The following is a 25,269-nucleotide window of genomic DNA, read 5'->3' as shown; positions in this document are numbered from 1 at the left end:
AAGTTTCTGACTTTCCCTTTGCAGATAGATTACTAAATGTTTTATATTAGCAATAGTTACTTTAAATGGAATTTCTCTTTGTAACTCTGACTATTGGATTTTGTTAATGATATATAAGAATGTTGATGACTTATGTGGGTTTATTATGTGGGGTTATGTGGGGTTATGTGGGGTTATTATAAACAGCAACTTTGCTAAAGTTGTGGATTATTTCTAATAATTTTTAGTAGAATCTCTGGGGTTCTCTAAGTATACCATCATGTCGTCGGCAAAGAGCGATAATTTGGTTTCCTCATTGCCTATTCTTATTCCTTTAATCTCTTTCTCAGCTCTTATTGCCAAAGCTAGCATTTCTAATAAAATATTAAATAGTAACGGTGATAGTGGGCAACCTTGTTTCACTCCAGATCTTATTGGGAATGGTTGCAGTTTGTCTCCATTACATAAGATGCTTACTGACGGTTTTAAATAGATGCTGCTGATTATTTTAAGGAAAAGTCCATTTATTCCTATACTCTCAAGTGTTTTTAATAGGAATGGACGTTGGATTTTGTCAAATGCTTTTTCTGCATCTATTGAGATGATCATATGGTTTTGATTAATTTGGTTATTAACATGGCCAATTATATTGATAGTTTTCTAATATTAGACCAATACCTGCATTCCTGGTATAAATCCTACTTGATCATAGTGTATTATCCTGGAGATGATTTTCTGTAGTCTTTTTGCTAATATCTTATTTAAGATTTTAGCATCAATATTCATTAGGAGATTGGTCTATAATTTTTCTTTCTCTGTTTTCAACCTACCTAGTTTAGGTATCAGTACCATGTCTGTGTCATAGAAGGAATTTGGTAGGACTCCTTATTCCTATTTTATCAAATAATTTATATAGCATTGGGACCAATTGTTCTTTAAATGTTTGGTAAAATTCACATGTAAATCCATCTGGTCCTGGGGATTTTTCTTAGGGAGTTGTTTAATTGCCTGTTCTATTTCTTTTTCTGAAATGGGACTATTCAAACCAATTTACTTCCTCCTCTATTAGTCTAGGAAGTCTATATTTTTTGGAGGTAGTCATCCATTTCACTTAGGTTATCAGAATTTATTGGCATAAAGTTGAGCAAAATAACTCTATTATTTCTCTAATTTCCTCTTCATTGTTGTAAAGTTCTCCTTTTCATTTTAAGACTACTAATTTCATTTTCCTCCCTCCTTTTTCTAATCAGATTTATCAAAGACTTATCTATTTTTTTGGCTTTTTCATAGAACCAACTCTTAGTTTTATTAATTAGTTCAATAGTTTTTTACTTTCAATATTTTTAATTTCTCCTTTTAATTTTAAATTTCAAATTTAGTATTTGATTGGGGTTTTAATTTGGTCTTTTTTAGTTTTTTAGTTGCAAGCCAATTCATTAAACTTTTCTTTCTCTGTTTTATTCAAGTAAGCCTCTAAGGATATAAAATTCCCTCTTATCACCGCTTTGGCTGCATCCCACAAATTTTGGTATGATGTCTCATCATTGTCATTATCTTGAGTGAAATTATTAATTGTATCTATAATTTGCTGCTTCACCCAATCATTCTTTACGATGAGATTGTTTAGTTTCCAATTACTTTTTGGTCTATTTACCCCTAACTTTTTGTTGAATATAGTTTTTATTGCATTGTGGGATCTGAAAAGAAAGCATTTACTATTTCTGCTTTCTTGCATTTAATTTTGAGGTCTTTATGTCCTAATATATGGTCAATTTTTTAATAGGTTCCATGAACTGCTGAGAAGAAAGTATATTCCTTTCTATCTCCATTCATTTTTCTCCAAAGATCTAATATACCTAATTTTTCTAATATTCTATTTACTTCTTTAATTTCTTTCTTATTTGTTTTGTAGTTTGAATTGTCTAATTCTGAGAGTGCAAGGTTGAGATCTCCCACTATTACAGTTTTGTTGTCTATTTCTTCTTGCAATTCTCTTAACTTCTCCTTTGGGAAGTTGGATGCCATACCACTTGGTGCATATATGTTTACAATTGATATAGCTTTGTTGTTTATGCTACCCTTTAGCAGGATGTAGTTTCTTTCCTTATCTATTTTAATTAGATCAATTTTTGCTTTTGCTTGATCTGATATAAGGATGGCTACCCTGCTTTTTTGACTTCACCTGAAGCATAATAGATTTTGCTCCAGCCTTTTACCTTTACTCTATATGTATCCCCCTGCTTTAAATGTGTTTCTTGTAAACAACATATTGTAGGGTTCTGACTTTTGATCCAGTCTGCTATCTGCCTCCTCTTTCATCCCATTCACATTTACAGTTAGAATTACTAAATATGTATTTCCTGCCATCCTAATAACCCCAGATTATGCTTTACTTTTTCTTGCCTCCCCCAACCCTCTTTCCCCTTTTTGAACTTATGTACCCCACTAGTATCATGGTGCTTACCCTCTTTAGAATCCCTCCCTCCCCCCCTTTGAATCTTTTCCCTTCCTTCCCTTATTACTTTTTTCTTTTCCCTTTTCCTCTCCCCCTTTTTTAATGAGGCAAGAGAGAATTTTCTCTAAAATAAATGTCAATTATTTTTTCTTTGAGCCAACTCTGATGAGAGTAAGATTCCCGCAATGTTCCTCCCCCTCTCTAATTCCCTCAGATATGATAAGTTTTCTTTGCCTCTTTGTGGGATGTGGTTTCCCTCTTTTTCTCCCTCTTTCCCATCTTATTCTGCCATCATCCATTTTCCATAGCTACTTCCCTTTTTTGTGTTATATCAGTAAAATCAAATTATACATGTATTCTTTTTGTATATCCACAACAGAAATACAATTCTCAAGAGTTATTTTTACCTTTTCTGCTTCTCTTGAGTTCTATGGTTGGAGATCAAATTTTGCGTTTAGTTCTGGTTTTTTCCTTAGAAACAAATGGAATTCATTTGTTTCATTAAATGTCCATCTTCTTCCTTGGAAGAAAATGCTCAAAACTGGGTAGTTTATTCTTGGCTGCATCCAGTTTTTTGCCCTTGAATATCAGTTCCAGGCCCTTAATCCTTTAGTGGGAGCAAGTTTTGGGTAATCCTTTTGGGCACCTCGGTATTTAAATTGTTTTTGGCTTTTAAAAAATTTTTTTTCCTTTTGGTAGTTCTGAAATTTGGACAATATTCCTTGGGGTTTTTTGGGGTCTCTTTCAGGGTGTTCTTTCTTTCAATGCCTATTTTCCTTCATTCTATTACATCTGGGCAGTTCTCTTTTTAATTTCTGAAAATATTCATCTTTTTTCATCATAATTTCAGAAGGTCCAATATCCTCAGTTATCTCTCCTAGATTATTTTCCAAGTTCTCCTTGCAATGAAATTCATGGTTTTTTCAGTTTTCATTTTGGTTTTGCTTGAAATGATTCTTTGTCTCAATGAATCATTAGTTTCTATTTGTTCAGTTCTAATTTTTAAAAATTATTTTCTTCATTGCTTTTTATTTCTTTCTTATATTCCAATTGAGTTTTTTAAGTGGTTGTTTTGATTTGATTTTTTCCATTTCACTAATTTTTTTTTAATTTTTTTTTTTCAATTCACGATCTACTTTCTTGGGGTTCTTTGTCTTTTCAAATTCCACAAATCCTACTTTCTATAATTCTTTATTTTTTCAATTCCAATTCTTACTTTCCTGAGATTTTATTTTTCAAATTACAAATTTTGTTTTTACCTTCCTGAATTTTTTTATCCAATTCATATTTCAGGAAGTTTTGCTCCTTAGGCTTTCTTTCCTTTCCCCATTTGTCTTCTAACTCTCTTTTTGAGATTTTTAATGGTTCTTCTAAAAAGCATCATGTAAAGAGGACGGTGACATTCCCTTTTTGGGGTTGTCTCTGCATATTTTAAATTATCTCTTTTTAGGTTTCTGACCTGCTCTTTTTTGCATGAAGCTGTCAATTGTTCTTTTTTCATCTTTTTATTTGTTTTAAACCTTTGGTTCCTCCTAGGCAGGGGCTCCAACTTCCTCTTAGAACAGGAGGATGTAAACTGGTTTCCAGCTCTGAGGTATGGGGTGCTCTGGTGAGTTTTCCTTCCCCAACAGGATGGTTCCACTGGCCGAGCTATTAAATTGATAGGGCGGTGTGGGTTAGCTTGCCCTAGGCTAGAGACTAAGGGGTGAATGTGTCACTGCACAGGCCAGAGCCTCTTGTGGGGCTGTGGGTTTGCTCTCACAAAAGCATTCTACCCTAATTCTGCCCAGTCTGCCCCAGTCTCCCTTTCAAATCAACCCCTGAAAGCTCTTGGACCCGGGCCCCCCTGGCAGTTAGAGGCAACCGGGTTGTGCCCTCCTGCGGCAAGGTTAAACTGCCCCAAGGGAAAAGCCCCCATACTGCGGGTTGGGGTTGGTTTGCTGAATTTGTGCTTTCACTTTCGTTTGAGACTCTCCTTGAACCTAATTTTCTCTCCCAGTCTTATTCCCCAACCCTGGAACCAACCTTTTGGCAAGACTGCAGATTTTCTTCTGGTGAGTTGTTATACTTCTTATCTTTAAAATTTGCAGTCAAGACTATTTTGAGGCTCGATATAATATTGATAAAGAGGGTAAGAAAAGAGCCTAGAAAGTCGTGTGTGCCTTCTCCGTCATCTTGGCTCCGCCCCCCCCCAGTGTAAATGCTTTCATTGAAAATAATTGATTCTTTGGAGCTATTTCAATATGATCCCAACACATCCCTATCAACAGCAGTTTTTGGGCTTGTGTGGAATTTAAGTAAGAAAATAGAATTTTAGTCTATACTAGAGAGAAAGAGGACATTTCTTCCACCCTTTATTTTAAGATGATCTTAACCATAATTTTTTTAGGTAAAGAAAAATCCCTTTTCTTAGATCATCATCATCAACATCATCATGAACAATAGTATTTCGTTACTTCTCTATATATTCTCTCCTTGTGTTTGATAGTATTGCTTTAAAAGTAATTTAAAAAAAACTAATCAAAATCTCCTAAAATTGTTTCATTATTTGAGTCCATATTCTATAATGGTGGATATTGATTGCTGTCATTTTTGACTATAATGTATGATTGATTATATTATAATCATAAAATTATTCTGCATAGTTTATAGAACAGTTCTGAAAACAATTATAATTGTCTCCATATTATTATAATATTATCTCTACAAGGAAGCTTAGGAGCTCTTATTTCTTTTAATTTTCTTTGGTTTGAGTGTGGTTGGACTTATTCTGATTGAAATTACAGTAAGAAAATAAATAAATTATTTAAGGTGGATTTGGAGGAAAAAATGCTAATTGATTAAGTCTGGAGATTAGGAAGTGTCCTTCCTAAAATGTTACTTTACAGGTGATAAAACTATTGGTGTGAGAATCAATTAAGATATCTTCTAGAGTAAAGATCATAAATTTTGAGCTGGTAGAGAATCTAGATGTTATTTAATCAAATTCTCTTATTTTACAGTTGAGGCAAGTGAAACTTAGAAAAGTTAAACAATTTTCCTAAGCTCATATAACTAGTGTTAGAGACAGGATTTGAACTAAATCCAACATTGATGTCACGTCCAATATGTCATTGAATTTGCCATTGTGACTCTGTAGCAATGTATATATTTTTTTTAACAAAGATTGAGTATATTAGACTGATCATGAAGGAGCTTCGCAGATTAACAGAACTTCAGTACTATATATATATCTGTCAGAGCTTGTTCATTTTAGCTTATATGAGAGCAAGAATTCACTTTATATTACTTGACAAAGGGTTATATGTATTTTATTTGAAGACCTCCTTTGGAGAAAAAAATCTGTTATCTACTAAGAGTTATACTTTGGGTCAACTCTAATCGTTAAGATTTATTTTTCTGATATCAAAATTAAATGTGACTTCTTGTAGCTTCCTTCTATTTCTATATTCTAGGGCCAACCAGAACAAATGTTTTCTTTCTTTTAGATAATAGCTCTTTAGAAATTAGAAGACAATTCTTATATGCCTTATATAAAATTTCTCTTCCTTTCTTTTCACCAATATTCCAATGGAATGTATTTGGAGCCCTTCATCTTCCAGGTGTCCTCTGAATAGTATTAAAGTATCACTATCCTTCTTAAGGACACAGGTTCACAGGTGAGGAAACTGTTGGCTTGGAATTGGGATGAATTTGAAGCATGTCTACATGATTCTGTTTAAGGATTATACTCATTTGGATGCATGAATACTATTAGTCTTGCAAAGAAAAATCAAGTGTCAGTGGCAAGCCATGTGTATCATAGTCAAGTAATGTCAAGTACTTTTAATTGGAAGGAACGATATGATTACAACAACCAACTAGGGTTATCAACAGACTAGCACCAACATCATGGAATTCTAATTTCAATTAGCTTGTGGTAAAGTAAAATCTCACATTCATCCGTCCAAACCCCCCCCCCCCATCAACTTAGCATATTCTAAATCTAGATGTGGTCTTTGGATTTCTTTTCTCAAATCTTCAAATGGCTTCTCTTCATGATTTGTCTTTCTGATTCTTGAGAAAGATGATAGCTCTTTAAGCAAAAGAGATCTTTGATATATACTGATATTTGGTAATTATAGAGGGCAAAAAAATTTCCTTGAAGTATGAAAACTCCCAATTTACTTTTTTGCTGCTTTGATCATCTTGAAGTTTAGACAGGATCTTGTAGAATCCCTGAATCCCTGATATACTTCACAAACTGGATTCTTCAGCTTCTTATTACCTCTAGGATTAAATGTTAAACTACCTTAAAACCTTCATCACCTAGCTTCATCCTTCCTTTAATAGTTTCCCTTCTTGTCATCCATAATCTAGTCAAACTGCCCCTTTTTGCTATTTCTCATGCATATCACTCTCTTGTTTTACCTTTGGATTGATTGTTCATTCTATCTGATATGCATACATTTCTCACTTCCACTTCAAAATCTCTTGTTTTCTTCAAAAATGCATTAAATGCTATCTTCCACATGGGATTTGTTCTGATCCACTAAGTACAACCTTACCATCTGCAAAAATAATCAGCATATTTCCTATTTATTTTACTTCTACTCATTTATGTAAATATCATCTACTTTATAGATTATGAATTTCTTAAAGATTTCATTTTTGTCTTTATTTTCCCATGCACTGTCTAGTGACTTGCACAAAATCATTCGATGTTAATTGATTGATTTGGAGATATGATTGCCAGTAAGTCAGAAATAACACTATTGAATAGTCCATACCATTCCTGTCAACTATTATACATATGAGGAAGTATGTATACAAAGCTAGTTAATGACAATCTGGATTGGAACTCTAGTCTACTGAGATTGCAGGACTCTTTCCATTCACTGTATCAAGGTATTTTAATTAAAATAATTAACCAGATATAACTGTTATCATTAAGCCTTGTTCATGTAATTTAAAACCACCTACTCATTTGGTATTTGAATGAAATAATCTTTTATTTCTAATAAGGATTTTTTTATCTCCAACATTTCACATGATAAAATTCCAAATCAGAGAGAAGTATTCCTTCAGACTCCTCTTCTCTAAGGCAATATATCCTAATCCTTGAAGATTTTTTTTATAGGTCTTAACTTTGTGGGCTCTATTTCTTTATGCTCTTCTTAAGTTATGTTGTTTTAAACTCATTATGACCCTGGCATAGAGGGTTGGAGCAGTAGGAGTAAGTAGAATGTTAAATATGGAATCAACATGAATTTATGGCTCACTCTTAGCTCTTGTTTGCTTATAGTCAAATAAACTCATCAAGCAATTATTCCATGCCTTCCATATGCAAAACACTCTTCTAGACATTAAGGATTCAGTGGAAAACAAAGCAAAATAAACAAAAAATCTGGATCTTTCCTTCTAGTTCAGATAAGGAATGGATTCAAAGAAATAATTAGAAATTCTATACAAAATAAAATTAAAATTCTTTCATTGTGGCCACTAACAACTGGGGAGACCAGCAATGGATTATTTAAAATGGTGATGATTGAGCCAAATTTTGGAGTTCTAGTGGGTGAAAATAGATTTAGGCAGGATTTTTTCCCTTTTTCTCCATTTATTAACCTAAACTTTCCTTTGAATCTCATTGGTATAATCGTTTTTTAAAAGGCAATTGGAGTTAAATGACTTGTCTACTTTCCAGGGTTACATAGCTAGTAAGTGTTAGAGTTTGGATTTGAACTCAGATTCTCCTTACTCCAGAACTTTTCCTCTATCCATGACACCACCTTTCTGCACTGGTATTATCAGCTTAACAAAAATTTTGATAGCTCTGATTCTATTCTACACCATGTCAATTAGTTCTACCTCTGGTGAATACTGGCTGTGTGATTCTGGGATGGTCACTTAAACTCTCAGTGCTACAGGCAACTTTCTAATATTATAAGGTACAGAGCAAAATGCTCATTTTAACTGTGACTTCTCTGAGAACTCTCATCATCAAAGAAAATTCAGATCTGGTAATAACAAATCTCACAAATTTATTAGCTATATTCCTGAAAGAGTCTTTTATGTCTTTAACTATTATTTCTATGGAATTATACAGATTGTTGATATTAATGATATAATATACTTGTGTATCATTCACTCTGTCCCTATATTCTCACATAAGTATCAGAATGTTATTAACAGCTGTGGAAAAGACTTTAGTTGTACATTTATTTTAAAGTAAGGAGATATGGTGAATTCATAGTCATTAATACCACTGTTAATAATTGTTTTTAATACTTAAAATGTGTCCATAGATAAGACACTTATCCCTGAATAATTTTCTAGGATTTCTCTAAGTTTTGGGACTGTGTGAGTGAAAATTTACATGTTGACTGCTACCTTGCAATATTAGTACTATATTTTGCTCCATTCAGTTATATTAGGAACTTTTTGATATTGATGGAATCTGTTTCAAAGCATAGTATCAAGAGATTTGATTCTTGTTTCTTCCTGCAGAAAATGATTTTATTTTTGGTGGACAGTCAGCTTTCTCTTCTACTTAGATTAGTTTGGTAGTACCAGTCCCATTCCAATAAAATCATCGATTGCATTATGGTCCCTGTTCACTTGCCTTATGGATTGCATTTGGGGGTGATAGACTATTAAATTACTGTGCAGATTGGATCCAGTCCAGTGGTTAAAATATTTCTATTAGACTCCAACAGAATACGTGGATTCCCTACAAATACATCTCATTGTCTTCCTTTTATCAGTGTTTCATTCTTTACATGTAGCTGGAATTGGGTGCACACCTCATTTCACAGGTGCATAGCTCACCAGCTCTCTCTGTTCCTAGTGTTTGGAAAGCTGAAGTGTTTTTAAACTCTACCCAAGTAGTAAAAAGAGTTCAGTATGCCACAAGTACTACAACATAAGGACCTCCTTCTCTCCCTCTGTCCTCTAATCCCTTTTTTCTTCCCCTTTCTCTTCCTCTTCCCCCTTTCTCTTCTATCTCTTGTGATCTTTCTATCTCTATATCATGTGATCTAAACAGAATTCTTCCCCTGTGCCCCTAATTTCCTTTTCATGTGTTCTGAGATTGCACTTTGCTGCTCATTAAGTGTTAGTGATGCTTTTCTTGTGACTTTTGGATTTGTTACTTGAGAAAGCCTTTGTGTGCATTGAAAAGAAATTTCACATGCTTTCCTGCCTTTTTTTTTTTTTTTTTTTACTCCAACTAAAAAAATCTTTCTTTGCCCCCTAAGGAATTGGAAACTCAGAAAAATTGAAGGTTCACAGATGTGGGTTCAAAAGTCAATTTTATTGGTAAGTGACATATTCAGTTCTTATGCTTTTTTTTATTTTGATTGCCTGAAAGTGATGCATTTTTTCTTGTGTGTGTTTGTCTGTTAGACACAGTAGGGTAGCCCATTCCTCTATTCATTGGGTCTGGCTAGCAGTGCTTGACCTTGAAACTCTAGTGACTCTTTCATTCTTTATCTAATCTTCTTTTCAGTCAGCTCTTAAGATGAGTTCACCATGTATGAACACTTTCTTAGTAATATGGTAAAACTTTATGTTTCTGTTATTTATCATTAATAACTTAACCTGAATGAAAATGCAGCGCATTGAGATTAGGGACTGGTCTTGCAGTTAGGAGATGTAAGTTCAAGTCTTACCTCTGACAGGAATTTCCTTCTTCCTTCCTTCCTTCCTTCCTTCCTTCCTTCCCTTCCTTCCTTCCTTCCTTCCTTCCTTCCTTCCTTCCTTCCTTCCTTCCTTCCTTCTTCCTTCCTTCCTTCCTTCCTTCTTTCCTTCCTTCCTTCCTTCCTTCCTTCCTTCCTTCTTTCCTTCCTTCCTTCCTTCCTTCCTTCCTTCCTTCCTCCTTCCTTCCTTCCTTCCTTCCTTCCTTCCTTCCTTCCTTCCTTCCTTCCTTCCTTCCTTCCTTCCTTCCTTCCTTCCCTTCCTTCCTTCCTTCCTTCCTTCCTTCCTTCCTTCCTTCCTTCCTTCCTTCCTTTTCCACATTCATTTCAACTTTCCCACAGAGCAAGGTTCAATGCCCAATTTCTAAGACCTATATTTCAACTACTGTTTGAGTCAAAAACATTTGACATCCCTAAACCTTTAGTCCAAATAGGAGGGTTAATAATCCTGTTTTCTTGCAAAGGAGACCTTGTCCAAAAGTATATGTATTAACAATACTCATACTGATATGTTCAGTCAAGCTCACTGGCTCACATTTCACACTAGCAAATATACTACCCATAAATCATACCACATACCACACACACATGCACGCATGTACACAATGCTATACACTCATGAAAATGAAATCTTTAACATTTTCAAATTATTTACTTCTGTCACAAATATTAGAATCATGTGGTGATTCTTCTTCTCTTGTCCTGGAACAGAAGTGAGGTCTAGCACAATAAAGCTACTACATATGTAAGTTTATTTCACTGCTAACAGCATTGATAGATTTGATAACTGATTTCATATGGTTACTAGATAGGGTGAGAATTATGAATGAGAAGGAAATGTACAATGTGACTCTAAAGTTATGGAATATGTCAATGTTCTCATGCTGATCATGCTGGTCCTATGAACAGTCTATGAACTCTCTCTCTCTCTCTCTCAAAGACACACACACACACACACACACACACACACACACACAAACACACACAAGCACACGGGAGGGGAAGTAGAGTGGAGGAGCAAGGAAGGAAGGAAGAAAGAATGGAAAGAAGAAAATAAGAAAGAAAAAGAAAGACAAATTTTGGGGTCTGGTGAACAGAAAAGTAATTCTCTAATAATTAGACTTATTTAACTAATCATTTTCTAGGCAATTTTTTTACCAAAATCAAAAAAAAACTTGTTTAGCTTTCATAGTGCTCCTCTTTACCAATTTTGCCAACCATGTTTAAGCTAAAAGTTTCTTTAATTTGCATTTAACTAACAATTAGTGTTTTGATAATTTTTTCCAAATGATTTTTTGATAGTTTGGATTTCTCCCTTTACAAAAGTCAATTCCTATCCTAAAGAGGTTTGTTAGAGCCCTCCTTTCTGTCCTTTAATCCATACTGTTCATTTTATATATCATAAGATTATAGATGTAGAAATGAAAGGACTATAAGAAACCACTGAATTCATCCCTCTCATTTTTCAGATGTAGAAATTGAGACTCAGAAAGATAATGCAATTTGTCCAATGTTATACAGGTAATAAAGTCTGAGGTAAGATTTGAACACTGATATTCTGGACTCCTAATTCAGTAGATTATGTGCCACTCCCCTGTGATTTTCTTAGGATGCAGCCTCACCAAAAGCAAGAAATATTTCCTTTTTTTGTTTTTGCAACATTGGGATATATTATCAAAGCCATGTATATAGTAGACCCTTAATAAATATTTGTTGGGTTAAATTAAATTGAAATCTTTTGACCAAATTTTGAAAACCCTGAGGATAATAAAGCATTTTCTCTATGGCAGTCAAGATGGCCTACATTTTCATCCAATTAAAAGTTTGATTGATGCCTTTATATTTTTAATCATTGCCATTTCCTGATATACCCTTCCCCAGTCCTTCTAAGAAAGAAAAATTCTCAAGCAAAACTAAATAACATAAAGTCAGTCTGTGTCTGCTACATTTGCCATCCATGGTTCACTTACCGTCTCCAATGACAGAAGACACACTATATTTGTTATCTGTTCTCTTAATCTACACGATTCCAAGGAAAGTTATGAAATGGCTATGCCCTTGAACATGCAGGAGCACTGCCCAGAAACTTGGCATGAAATGTGCTAAGTTTGCTTTATGGAAGAAGTATAATCCTGCTCTCTAGAACTGTGTTTCTTTGTTAGTTCACTTGAGGAGGTGGATTTTGTGTATTTATTAGCAATGATTCAGAAAACCTCATCTGGGAACTTTCTAAAAATAAGAAATTCTGAGTCTATTTCAAAGCAAAAGGTATAATTCTCTTCCTCCCTACCTCATTGGAAAAACAGAAATTTCCTTTCAGTCATTATTTCTTTCAATGAATTCCAATAACTTTAATCTTTTATTCCATTTTCTAACCACCTAAGATGATGGTTATTCAGGGTTTGCAGTTCTATTGATTAAATTAGTCCAGATTAATGAAAAGAAATGAGGACTTAAAATATGAAAATTTATTCAGTCTTTATCACCCAATCTCTCTGAGTCTGTTTCCCCATATGTAAAATGAGAATAATATTTGAATTACTTATATCACAGATTTTTGTGGAGATTATATACCACCATTTGTATAAAATGTATTCAAATTTTGGGGCAGCTAGATGGTGCAGTGGATAGAGCACCCGCCCTGAAGTCAGGAGGTCCTGAGTTCAAATCTGGACTCAGGCACTTAACACTTCCTAGCTATGTGGCCCTGGGCAAGTCACTTAACTCCAATTGCCTCAACCAAAAATAAACAAACAAATAAATTTTAATTTGGCTATTATTCTCCATTGGGCCACTGATATAGTTGATGTAATTGACATTATTCTGAACAAGTCACTTAATGGTGCCTCAGTTTCCTTATCTGTAAAATGAGCTGGAGAAGGAAATAGCAAACCACTCTATTTCCCCCAAGAAAATCCCAAATGGGATCACAAAGAATGTGAAATGTGACACAACTGAAAAATGAGTGAACAAAAAAAAATTACAGACAAGAGTATCCAGTGGACCTTAATATCCACAAGAATTTTTCTCTATTTCTTGGATTCTGTGCTGAATCTTTAGTATGAGAGTGCCAAAAACCTTTAGTGATCGTACATTAGCACATTTTAAGTTACTTAATGAAGCAATAAACAGTAGAGCACTCAATAAAGTTATCATTAGTATATATCTTGATAAAGCTTATCTAGTCTTAAAGCTTTATACAAATGTAAGCTATTATCAGATAATTTCATTTGCCACAGAACTTTATATTAGTTCATATTTTTACCTTTCCTTTATATGCATTCATCAACTGAAATGATGCTCTAAATCTTTATGAAAGTCAGCTCCCCTCCGACTTTGTTCCAGGCTGTCTCAAATAGTCTTTGATTTGGATATACTAGAGGTGGCATGGCCGAAGATATATAGTTTGCCACCACATGTTCTTTGAAGTAATTTCAGTCTTGACCTTGGGCTCTTTGTGGAAAAATCTATCTTTTGTTAATATACTTCAATCTCTGCTGCTTCTATTTTTCTTTATTGGAGAGAAGTGATCTAGTGATTGAGAAATGAACTAGTTGTCAAATGTCCTGAGATTGCTAGTAACTTGCCATAGATTAAACTTTCTGTACCAGAGTGATTCCAGGTTTAAAATAAGAATAATAAACTCTTAAGTACCAGGATTTTTGGATATTCAATAAATGCCAGGTGTTCTAGCACAATTACATGAATAAAAATGTACATTCATCTGTCATTCTACATATTAGTTCATGAAAAATCAAGGGGAATGAAATACAGTAAAAGCCCAGAAAAAAAATTGGAATGCAGGTATTTGCCTTGTCTTCAGTTATTCTGCCAATGTTATTAGAAGAGGCTTGCAAAAATTAAACTGAATAATTTTACCTTGATTTAATTCATATTTGCTATTGTTATTATAATTCATTGTTATAATTACACTTACTATTCTTGTTAGCTTTCCTTCCTTTATTCCACTAATCTCCGTAATACCAGATAAAATGTTACAAATATGTGTCTAAATCAAGTGAAAGGGGAACAGAAAATAGGAACTACACAATAGTGGGGGAAAAAACAAAAAAAAAAAAACAAACTAACAACAAAGGCCTACTAGACTTGCAACTTTCCTTCTACCTTTATTGGATTTTAGTGGCTTGTTCTCTCCCTCTCTCATTCCCTCCCCCTTTCTTCCCTCCCTGCTTCTCTCCGTCCACCCTCCTGCCTCCATCTCTCCCTTCTTCTCCCTTTCTCTTTCTGTTCCTCTCTCTGTATGTGTCTGTATCTGTGTCTCTGCCCCTGCCTATCTGTCCATCTGTCTGTCTGTCTGTCTTTCTGTCTCTCTGTTTCATTTTCTACCCCTACTACCCAATACTGTTCCATTTCCTTTTTTCCCTTGCCAATCCAAATGCATGTAATACATTCTCTCTTTGCTACCCTCACATAGACTCCTCTTTCTTTTAGATATATCTCATGTGCCATTTTATGTGAAATGCCTTGTGTGGTACCTCATATATTAGTAACCCATATCCCCAATGCCTTATGTTTAGTTACTTTATATATATATATTTTCATTTATTCCTGGTATATTCATAATTATATTTTTTCCATTAGAATATAACTTCTTCATGAGTCAAAAAACTTCATTCTTAATACTTGTGTCACTCCATGCCTATTATAATGCCTGTCACAAGGTATAATCAACATTTTTGATTATTGATTCATTTTAGATTAGTATCTTGATGTTTTAGGGAAAAGCTTGGGGTTCTTAAAGCTACTATATTTTATCAAATCCTATCTGTTCCACTTCTGTTCTCTTTTGTTTATTTTAATAACTCTCCAAGATACTTGCAAATCTTATCACATATTTTAGTATGGGAAATTGAAAATTTTTTCATTAATTAATTTGTCTTTTTCCAGTCATAGCAAATGTTTTTGAGTAATAAATTTAATTTAGCATGAGAAGATACATACATAAACTTAAATAATATCAGAAATTTATTACTAAATCATATTATATAAAATAAATGCTAAAATAAAGCCTGGTAAAGTGAGGCTGATAGGTAACATAGTGGATAGAGCGCAGGACTTGGAGTTGGGAAAACCTGAATTCAAATATGGATTCAGAAACTTAATATGCCAATCTGGGCAAGTCACTTAACCTTAATTTGCCTCGTTGCCCTCATCTATAAAATGGAAACAATAGAATCACCTTCCTTCTGGGTTTGTTGTGAGGGTCACATTAAATATTGCTTATAAAGTACTTAGCAAACTGCCTAAAATATACTGAACACTATAAATTATTTATAATTATAATACTATTATTGTTATTATTATTATAAATTTAGAAGATAACAAGAATAAAAAGGGAAAGTTTCCTAGAAGCAATTTAAAAATGGAGTTGGGCTTTATATGTTTATAGCATTCCAACATATGAAAAAATAGTAAAGAACATTGAAGGCAACAGAGAGGAGACAGATGTATAGGTGAGGAAATGTGATAATAAAAGTCACTCTCAACTATAATTGCTCCATCATCATGAAGGGGATCTCTGACTACAACCTCTTTTCCTTTTATCTAAATAGATCATGAGGTTAAAGCTGGAAGTAGCCTCAGAACCCTTCTAGTACAACCCCCTTATTTAATGTATAAATAGAAGCCAAAAGAGATACAATGGTTTGTTCAAATTGATACAATTAATAATTAAGAGAATTGGGATGAACTTTTCTCTCATTCCTACCAAAACTAGTTCATATCTGTGTATCTGTGACCTCTACTTCTTGCTTCCTTAATCTTCCTTCAATATCCTGATCTGATGCTTTTTTCTTCAAAGTTTTGATCCTACGGTGACCATAATCTAAGTTTATCCAAATCTAAATGATCTATTATTCTCTACTCTTCTTTTTTTTTTTTTTTTTTTTTTTTTTTTTTTTTGGAGGGGGGGATTTTTTTCTATTAGTGTTCATGTCTTGTCAAACTTTCACGATGATCACTCCAATCATCTCCTTTTCCACTACTACTAAAATGCCTCTAATGCTACTGGAAGAAGCCACACAAGATTATTTTTGGTAGTACTCTAAATTTATTTTATCTTTTCTAATCAGTCCAACACTGCTATATCACATTTTTTTATTGATTGACTTATAACTCCACATATGCTTTTTACTGGCTTTCTGTTTTCCTCTCAAGCCATCTTCTTCCCTCCTTGTAGAATACATATTTCCTAAGAAAATTATGATCACTTTCACTTTTTTTTCTATTGTTTAAGATCTCTTTACATCATCACCTATTCCCTTTGCCATTGTTGTAGTCTTTGATTAATATGCTGGACCTTGTCCTCAAGGAAGTACCTCTTCTTATGATATATTCCTCATCCCCCTTCATAATTTTTTCACAGACTTGCTTCTTTGACCATTTCCCTATATCTATTATCTTCAGTCTTACTTTATACATGGGCTCCTTTCTGCTATCCACAAAGTCCAGTTCTTTCTCATTAAAAAAAGAAAAACAGCCTTTACTAAAGATATAGACACCTACTTTTATAGACAGATATTGAGAACAAGCTTCTTGTCTTCAATTCCTGACCTCCCACTCATTTTTCAACCCTTTGCAATATGACTTGAACTTCTTGACAGAAACTACTGTCTCCAAGGTTACCATTTGTTAATTGCTAACTACTGTGACCTTTTCTCAGTATTTATCCTTCTTGAATTTTGCTCATTGTTTGACACTGATGGCCACCCCGTCCACCTCCACACATTATTTTCATGAATTTTGTTATATTTTTTTCTTAGTTCTTTTATCACTGACCACTGCTCATCTTAAATCTGCCCTGGACCCTCTTCATTTTTCCCCATATACCCTTTCTTGGTTGATATCATAATTTCCCATAGTTTCAAATATTATCACTATGTAGATAACTCCCAAAATAATGTAACTAGTCATTATTTTGTACTAAGCTTCAGTCCTTCATTACCAAATGCCTACTATCCATTTCCTACTGAATGTCTTGCAAGCACTTCAGACTCAATATATAGTTATACCTTCCCATCATGGGGATTAGGTTTGGAGCACCCTCACAATCTGGAAAATCTACATAAACATTTTTGGCCCTTACTTTGTACCAAGGAAGAGGTATGAATTATTGTGGTATCAAAATTTAAAATATTTTTATATCATACAAAACAATACAATAGCAATGTCTTTTACATAGCTCAGACTTAGTTGTTGAATTGAGAAATATGGAAGTTAGTGAAGAAATCCGTAATTCCTTTTATTTATGAAAGTTCCAGGTAGATAGGTTTTAGGCATGTTGATTTTGAAGTAATGATATGATCTGGTTGGAAATATCTCGTTGTTAATTGTAGATTTGTATTGACACTTAAAGGAAAAAAGTCAAGATTACATGATTTTCATGTCATACATATAGCGATAATAGATAGAATTTATTTTTTTATTTTTTGGGGGCTTTTCTTTTTTTTATTATTTAATAGCCTTTTATTTACAGGTTATATGCATGGGTAACTTTACAGCATTAACAATTGCCAAACTTCTTGTTTCAATTTTTCACCTGTTACCCCCCACCCCTCCCCCAGATGGCAGGATGACCAGTAGATGTTAAATATATTAAAATATAAATTAGATACACAGTAAGTATACATGACCAAAACGTTATTTTGCTGTACAAAAAGAATCAGACTCTGAAATATTGTACAATTAGCTTGTGAAGGAAATAAAAAATGCAGGTGGGCATAAATATAGGGATTGGGAATTCAATGTAATGGTTTTTAGTCATCTCCCAGAGTTCTTTCTCTGGGCGCAGCTGGTTTAGTTCATTAATGCTCCATTAGAAATGATTTGGTTGATCTGGTTGCTGAGGATGGCCAGGTCCATCAGAACTGGTCATCATATAATATTGTAGTTGAAGTATATAATGATCTCCTGGTCCTGCTCATTTCACTCAGCATCAGTTCGTGTAAGTCTCTCCAGGCCTTTCTGAAATCAATAGATAGAATTTAGATAGAGGTTTGCAAATGTATATAACTGAATAGATAGATATGTAAAGAGATATATAAATACGTATGTATCTATGTTTTTTAAGTATATGTGTGTGTATGAAGGATGCAGAAATTCATCATCCACATGGTTAAAAAGTTATAAGAGAGACCAATAAAGTAGACAGAAATGAAATGATGATAGAAAAGGATAATAACTAGAATAATGTGAGATCATAAAACACAAATGAAAGAAGTTTCTGAAAGAGAGAAACAATAATTTCAAATGCTACAGTTGATAAATAAAAATAAGGATGAGAATGAGAACATTTGATTAATAATAAAATAAATATTAATTTCTTTCATAGTAAAATTTCTTTAGAGTTGTAAGAATATAAAAAAGCAGACTTTAGAGAGAGAAGAGTGAATGGATGGTGAAGGAATATAGATTGTGAATTGTAAACCATTTGTGTGAAAAGTGTGACAAGGAAACTCCTTAAAGATTCTAATTGGCCAAATGGAAAAGAAAGTAGAAAAAAATGGAGGAAAAAACACCTTAAAAGTTAGAATTGTGCAATTGGGAGCTAATGACTCTATGAGACATTGAGAATAAATCAATTTTTTTAAAGTGAAAAAATTGGAAGAAAATGAAAAATACTTCATGGGAAAACAATAGAGCTAGAAAATAGATACATGATAAACAATATCAGAATCATTGGGTTACCTGAAAATAATAATCAAAAGAAGGACCTGGATAATTTCTTTTATTATAGCTTTTTATTAACAGAACATATGCATGTGTAATTTTTACAACATTGTCCCTTGCACTCACTGCTGTTCAAACTTTTCCCTTTCCTCCCTCTACCCCCTGCCCTAGATGGCAGGCAGTCTCATATATATTAAACATGTTAAAGTATATACAGTTCTCTTGTTGCACAAGAAAAATTGTATTCAGAAGATAAAAATAACTTGGGAAGAAAAACAAAAATGTAAGTAGTCCACATTTATTTCCTAGTGTTCCTTTTCTAGGTGTAACTGATTCTGTCCATCATTGATCAATTGGAACTGAATTGGATCTTCTCTTTGTCGACAATATCCACTTCCATCAGAATACATCTTCATACAGTATGGTTGTTGAAGTGTTTAATGATCTCCTGGTTCTGCTCATTTCACTTAGCATCAGTTCATATAAGTCTCTCCAAGCCTCTCTGCAGTCATCCTGCTGGTCATTTTTATAGAACAATAATATTCCATAACATTCATACATCACAATTTACCTAACAATTCTCTAATTGATGGGCATCCATTCAATTTCCAGTTTCTAGCCATTACACAAAGGGCTGCCACAATCATTCTGGCACATACAGGTCCCTTTCCCTTCTTTGATATCTCTTTGGGATATAAGCTCAGTAGTTACACTGCTGGATCAAAGGGTATGCACAGTTTGATAACTTTTTGAGCATAGTTCCAAATTGCTCTCCAGAATGGCTGGATCCATTCACAACTCCACTAACAATGCATCAGTGTCCCAGTTTTCCCACATGCCCTCCAACATTCATCACTATCTTTTCCTGTCATCTTAGTCAATCTGACAGGTGTGTAGTATCTCAGATTGTCTTAATTTGCATTTCTCTTATCAATAGTGATTTGGAACACTCTTTCATATGAGTAGAAATAATTTCAATTTCATCATATGAAAATTGTCTGTTCATAACCTTTGACCATTTATCAACTGGAGAATGACTTGATTTCTCATAAATTTGAGTCAATTCTCTATATATTTTGGAAATGAAGCTTTTATCAGTACCTTTAATTGTAAAAATGTTTTATTGCTTCCCTTCTAATCTTGTTTGCATTAGTTTTGTTTGTACAAAAGCTTTTTATTTTGATATAATCAAAATTTTCTATTTTGTGATCAATAATCATCTCTAGTTCTTCTTTGGTCATAAATTCCTTTCTCCTCCACAAGTCTGAGAAGTAAACTATCCTATGTTCCTTTTATTTATAATCTCATTCTTTATGCTTAAATCATGAACCCATTTTGATCTTATCTTGGTATATGGTGTTAAGTATGGGTCCATGCCCAGTTTTTTGCCATACTAATTTCCAGTTTTTCCAGCAGTTTTTGTCAAATAGTGAATTCTTATCCCAAAAGTTGGGATCTTTGGGTTTGTCAAACAGTAGAGTGCTATAGTTATTGACTATTTTGTCCTATGAACCTAACCTATTCTACTGATCAACTAGTCTATTTCTTAGCCAATACCAGATGGTTTTGGTGACTGCTGCTTTACAATATAGTTTTAGATCAGGTGCAGCTAGGTCGCCTTCATTTGATTTTTTTTTTTTTTTCATTAGTTTCCTTGAAATTCTTGACCTTTTGTTCTTCCAGATGAATTTTGTTGTTATTTTTTCTAGGTCATTAAAATAGTTTCTTGGGAGTCTGATTGGTACAGCACTAAATAAAGAGATTAGTTTAGGTAGTATTGTCATCTTTATGATATTTGCTCAGCCTATCCAAGAGCACTTAATATTTTTCCATTTGTTTGAATCTGATTTTATTTATGTGGAAAGAGTTTTGTAGTTTTGCTCATATAATTCCTGACTTTCCTTTGGCAGATAGATTCCCAAATATTTTATGCTATCAACAGTTATTTTGAATGGAATTTCTCTTTGTATCTCTTGCTGTTAGATTTTGTTGGTGATGTATAAAAATGCTTAGGATTTATGGGGATTTATTTTGCATCCTGCAACTTTGCTAAAGTTGTGGATTATTTCTAATAGCTTTTGAGTAGAATCTCTAGAAACTTTAGTAGAATTGTCTAAGTATATCATCATATCATCTGCAAAGAGTGATAATTTAGTTTCCTCATTACCTACTCATTCCTTTAATCTCTTTCTTAACTCATTGCTGAAGCTAGCATTTCTAATACAATATTGAATAGTAGTGGTTATAGTGGGCAGCTTTGTTTTACTTCTGATCTTATTGGAAATGGTTCCAGTTTAATCCCCATTACATATGATGCTTACTGGTGATTTTAAATATATGCTCCTGACTATTTTAAGGAAAAGTCCATTTATTCCTATACTCTCAAGTGTTTTTATTAGGAATATATGTTGGATTTTATCAAATACTTTTTTTTGCATCTATTGAGATGATCATATGGTTTTTGTTAATTTGGTTATTGATATAGTCAATTATGCTAATAGTTTTCCTAATATTGAACCAGTGCTACATTCCTGGTATAAATCCTACTTGGTCATAGTGTATTATCCTGGGGATAATTTTCTGTAATCTTTTTGCTAATATTTTATTTAAGATATTTGCATCAATTTTCATTAGGGAGATTGGTTTATAATTTTCTTCCTCTGTTTTCAACCTACCTGGTATAGGTATCAGTGCCATGTCTGTGTCATAAAAGGAATTTGGTAGGACTCCTTCAATCCCTGTTTTTTCAAATAGTTTATATAGCATTGGAGTTAATTGTTCTTTAAATGTTTGTTAGAATTCACATGTAAATCCATCTGATCCTGGGGATTTTTTCCTAGGGAGTTGATTAATAGCTTTTTCTATTTCCTTTTCTAAAATAGGACTGTTTAACCAATTTACTTCTTCCTCTGTTAATCTGTGCAAGCTATATTTTTGCAGGTAGTCTTCCATTTTATTTAAGTTATCAAATTTATTGGCATAAAGTTGGGCAAAGTAACTCCTAATTATTGCTCTAATTTCTCTTCATTGGTGGCGAGTTCTCCCTTTTCCTTTTTAAGATTAACAATTTGATTTTCTGCTTTCCTTTTTTAATCAAATTTATTAAGGGTTTATCTATTTTGTTGTTTTTTTTTCATAAAACCAACTCTTAGTTTTATTTATTAATTCAATAGTTATTTTACTTTCAATTTTGTTAATCTCTTATTTTATTTTTAGAATTTCAGGTTTAGTGTTTGACTGGGGATTTTAAAAATTGGTTCCTTTTCTAGCTATTTTAGTTTCAAACCCAATTCATTGAACTCCTCTTTCTCTATTTTATGCAAGTAGGCCTCTAGAGATATAAAATTTCCTTTATTACTACTTTGGCTGTATCCCACATATTTTGGTATGATGTCTCATTATTATTATCTTTTTTCGGTGAAATTATTAATTATGTCTATAATTTGCAGTTTCACCCAATCATTCTTTAGTATGAGATTATTTAGTTTCCAATTGTTTTTTGGTCTATTTTCCCCTGGCTTTTTACTGAATGTGATTTTCATTGCATTGTGATCTGAAAAGGATTCATTTACTATTTCTGCCTTTCTGCATTTGAATTTGAGGTTTTTATGTCCTAATATGTGGTCAATTTTTGTATAGATTCCATGAACTGCTAAGAAGAAAGTATACTCCTTTCTGTCTCCATGTAGTTTTCTCCAAAGATCTATCATACCTAACTTTTCTAGTATTCTATTTACCTCTTTAATTTCTTTCTTATTTGTTTTGTGGTTTGATTTATTTAATTCTGAGAGTACAAGGTTGAGATCTCCCACTATTATAGTTTTGCTATCTATTTCTTCTTGCAGCTCTCTTAATTTCTCTTTTAAGTATTTAGATGCTACACCACTTGGTGCATATATGTTTAATATTGATATTGCTTCATTATCTATGCTACCCTTTAGCAAGATATAGTGCCATTCCTTATCTCCTTTAATTAGGTCAATTTTTGCTTTTGCTTGATCTGAGATCAGGATGGCTACCCCTGCTTTTTTGACATCACCTGAAGCATAGTAGATTATGTTCCAGCCTTTTATCTTTACTCTGTGTGTATCATTCTGCTTCAAGTGTGTTTCCTGTAAACAACATATTGTAGGATTCTGGAGTTGTACAGAAACTAGATTCTTAAAAGAGAAGTTAAGAGAGCTGCAAGAAGAAATAGACAGCAAAACAATTCTAGTGGAAGATCTCAACCTTGTACCCTCAGAACTAGATAAATCAAACCACAAAATAAATAAGAAAGAAGTCAAAGAAGTAACTAGAACACTAGAAAAGTTAGGTATGATAAACCAAAGGAGAGATAACAAGCATTACAAAATTCAAAATAGATAATTTTGATTATATTAAATTTAAAAAAGCTTTTGTGCAAACAAAACCAATGCAACCAAAATTAGAATAAAAGCAGAACATATGGGAAACAATCTTACAGCTGTGTCTCTGATAAAAACCTAATTTTTCTTTGATAGAGAATAGTGAATCAAATTTATGAGAATATAAGCCATTCCCCAATTGATAAAGTGTCAAAAGATATGATGAAGAAATCAAGTACTCTAATTAAATTTTGATTAAGGAGATGGAAGTTAAAATAACTTTGAGATGCTGCACCACACTTGTCAGATTGACCAATAGGACAAAAAGGGAAAATGATTAATTTTGGAGAGGATGTGGGAAAATTGGGACCTTAATTCATCATTGGTGCAATTATGAACTGATCCAATGGTTTTGGAGAGCAATTTGAAACTATACCCAGAATACACCCAAAATGTAAAACAATGAGATCATAAAAGGGGACATATTTATAGCAGTCCTTTTTATGTTTGCAAAATATAGTAAATTGAGAGAATACTCATCAATTTGGAATGACTGAACAAGCTTTGGCATTTAAATGTAATAGAATACTATTGTACAATAAGAAATGAACAGGAAAATTTCAGAAGAACCTGGAAAGACTTATGCAAACTGATGTAAAGTGAAATGAGCAGAACCAGGAAATCATAGTGCCAATATCAATAACATTATATAATGATCAACTATGATTAAACTCTTCTCACAACACAATGATCTACAGTAAGTACAAAGGAGTCACAAAGGAAAATGCTATGTAAAACCAGATAAAGAATAAATGCACTCTCCAGATCAAATAATTTTTTCACTTACTTTATTTTTTCTCATTATTTTTTCTTTTTATGTTTTTCTTCTCCCACAACTGTGATTAATATGGAAATATGTTTTATATGGTAGCACATATATAAACTATATCAAAATTTCTGCTATCTTTGGAAGGGAGGAGAGAAGACAGGGAGAAAAATTACTAACTCAAAATTTTGTTAAATTAGTGCTAAATTTTTTTTCTTGACATTTAGTTGGGGAAAAAGAAATAAAAAAACAAAGTCTTAATTATTATTTAGGTCAAAATCTATCCTATTTTGAAAATGGATGTGATATTGAATATGATAAAAATTAAATGATCAAAGTTTTGGTGGAGTTGACTTGATTCACAAAAATTATATCACATTTACCACAATACTATTTTTTGTTGCTTTACTCAATAAATACAGCAATTGACTCACAGTATTTTTCTTAACCCTATCTTCTGCCATCCTCCTCAAAAGCAAAATATATATTAATGATTGTTCCATTTCACTGAGCTCACAGATAATTGAATATAATTGCTCTAAATTATATTCTAACTTTAATCAAGGTCTTACATTAAACTTTCCCATCACTCGATACTTCTATACCTATATGCTTGCACGATCTTAAAATAAAAGGTCCTTCTTCTTTCTACATGTGGCATTTTGGTTCTTTTGAACATACTTTTTCTCTTTTGGTGTTTCAGTACTATAAACTTTTATTACATATACACATTTCATTGTATTATTAAAATCTATTACATTTACTCTAACTTCTTTTTTTTTCCTTCATAAGTCACAAGTTCAGCTATTTAATTAACAAGGGATTGTTAAATGCCTTTCTATGTTTCAGGTGTCATAGTAGGTACTGGAAATAGGAAGTAAATAATGGTTTCCCCTCAGCACATTTAGTAATCCTCTCCTACACCTTTTGGTTGTACTACTCTCAATTCCCAACTGTTTTTTTTTTCATTTACTTCCCCTGAAATTCTGATTGGTGCTAGAGAAAATGCAGAAGTAGTAGTGATTTTATTTATAATAAATACAGATTACATATCATATTGGAAAGTACAGAAAATTTGAATTCTACATTATCTAGCAATTACTAGTGCAACTTTAAGCAAGCCATTTCTTCTTGTCTTTTATTTCCTTTATCTGCAAAATGAAAGGGTCAGACTAGATCACTGCTGAGGAGCTTTTCTGCTTTGAATCCCTTGATTCACTGACTAGATTATTTCAAATGGCCTCTCAAATGCTAAATACTAGGATAGCATGATCACTTACAGCCAGCCTAGAATAAAAAGAA

Source organism: Sarcophilus harrisii, chromosome 4 (assembly GCF_902635505.1).
Source record: "Sarcophilus harrisii chromosome 4, mSarHar1.11, whole genome shotgun sequence".
In the NCBI taxonomy this organism is placed as follows: domain Eukaryota; kingdom Metazoa; phylum Chordata; class Mammalia; order Dasyuromorphia; family Dasyuridae; genus Sarcophilus; species Sarcophilus harrisii.
Note: the sequence above shows the minus strand (reverse complement) of the source record.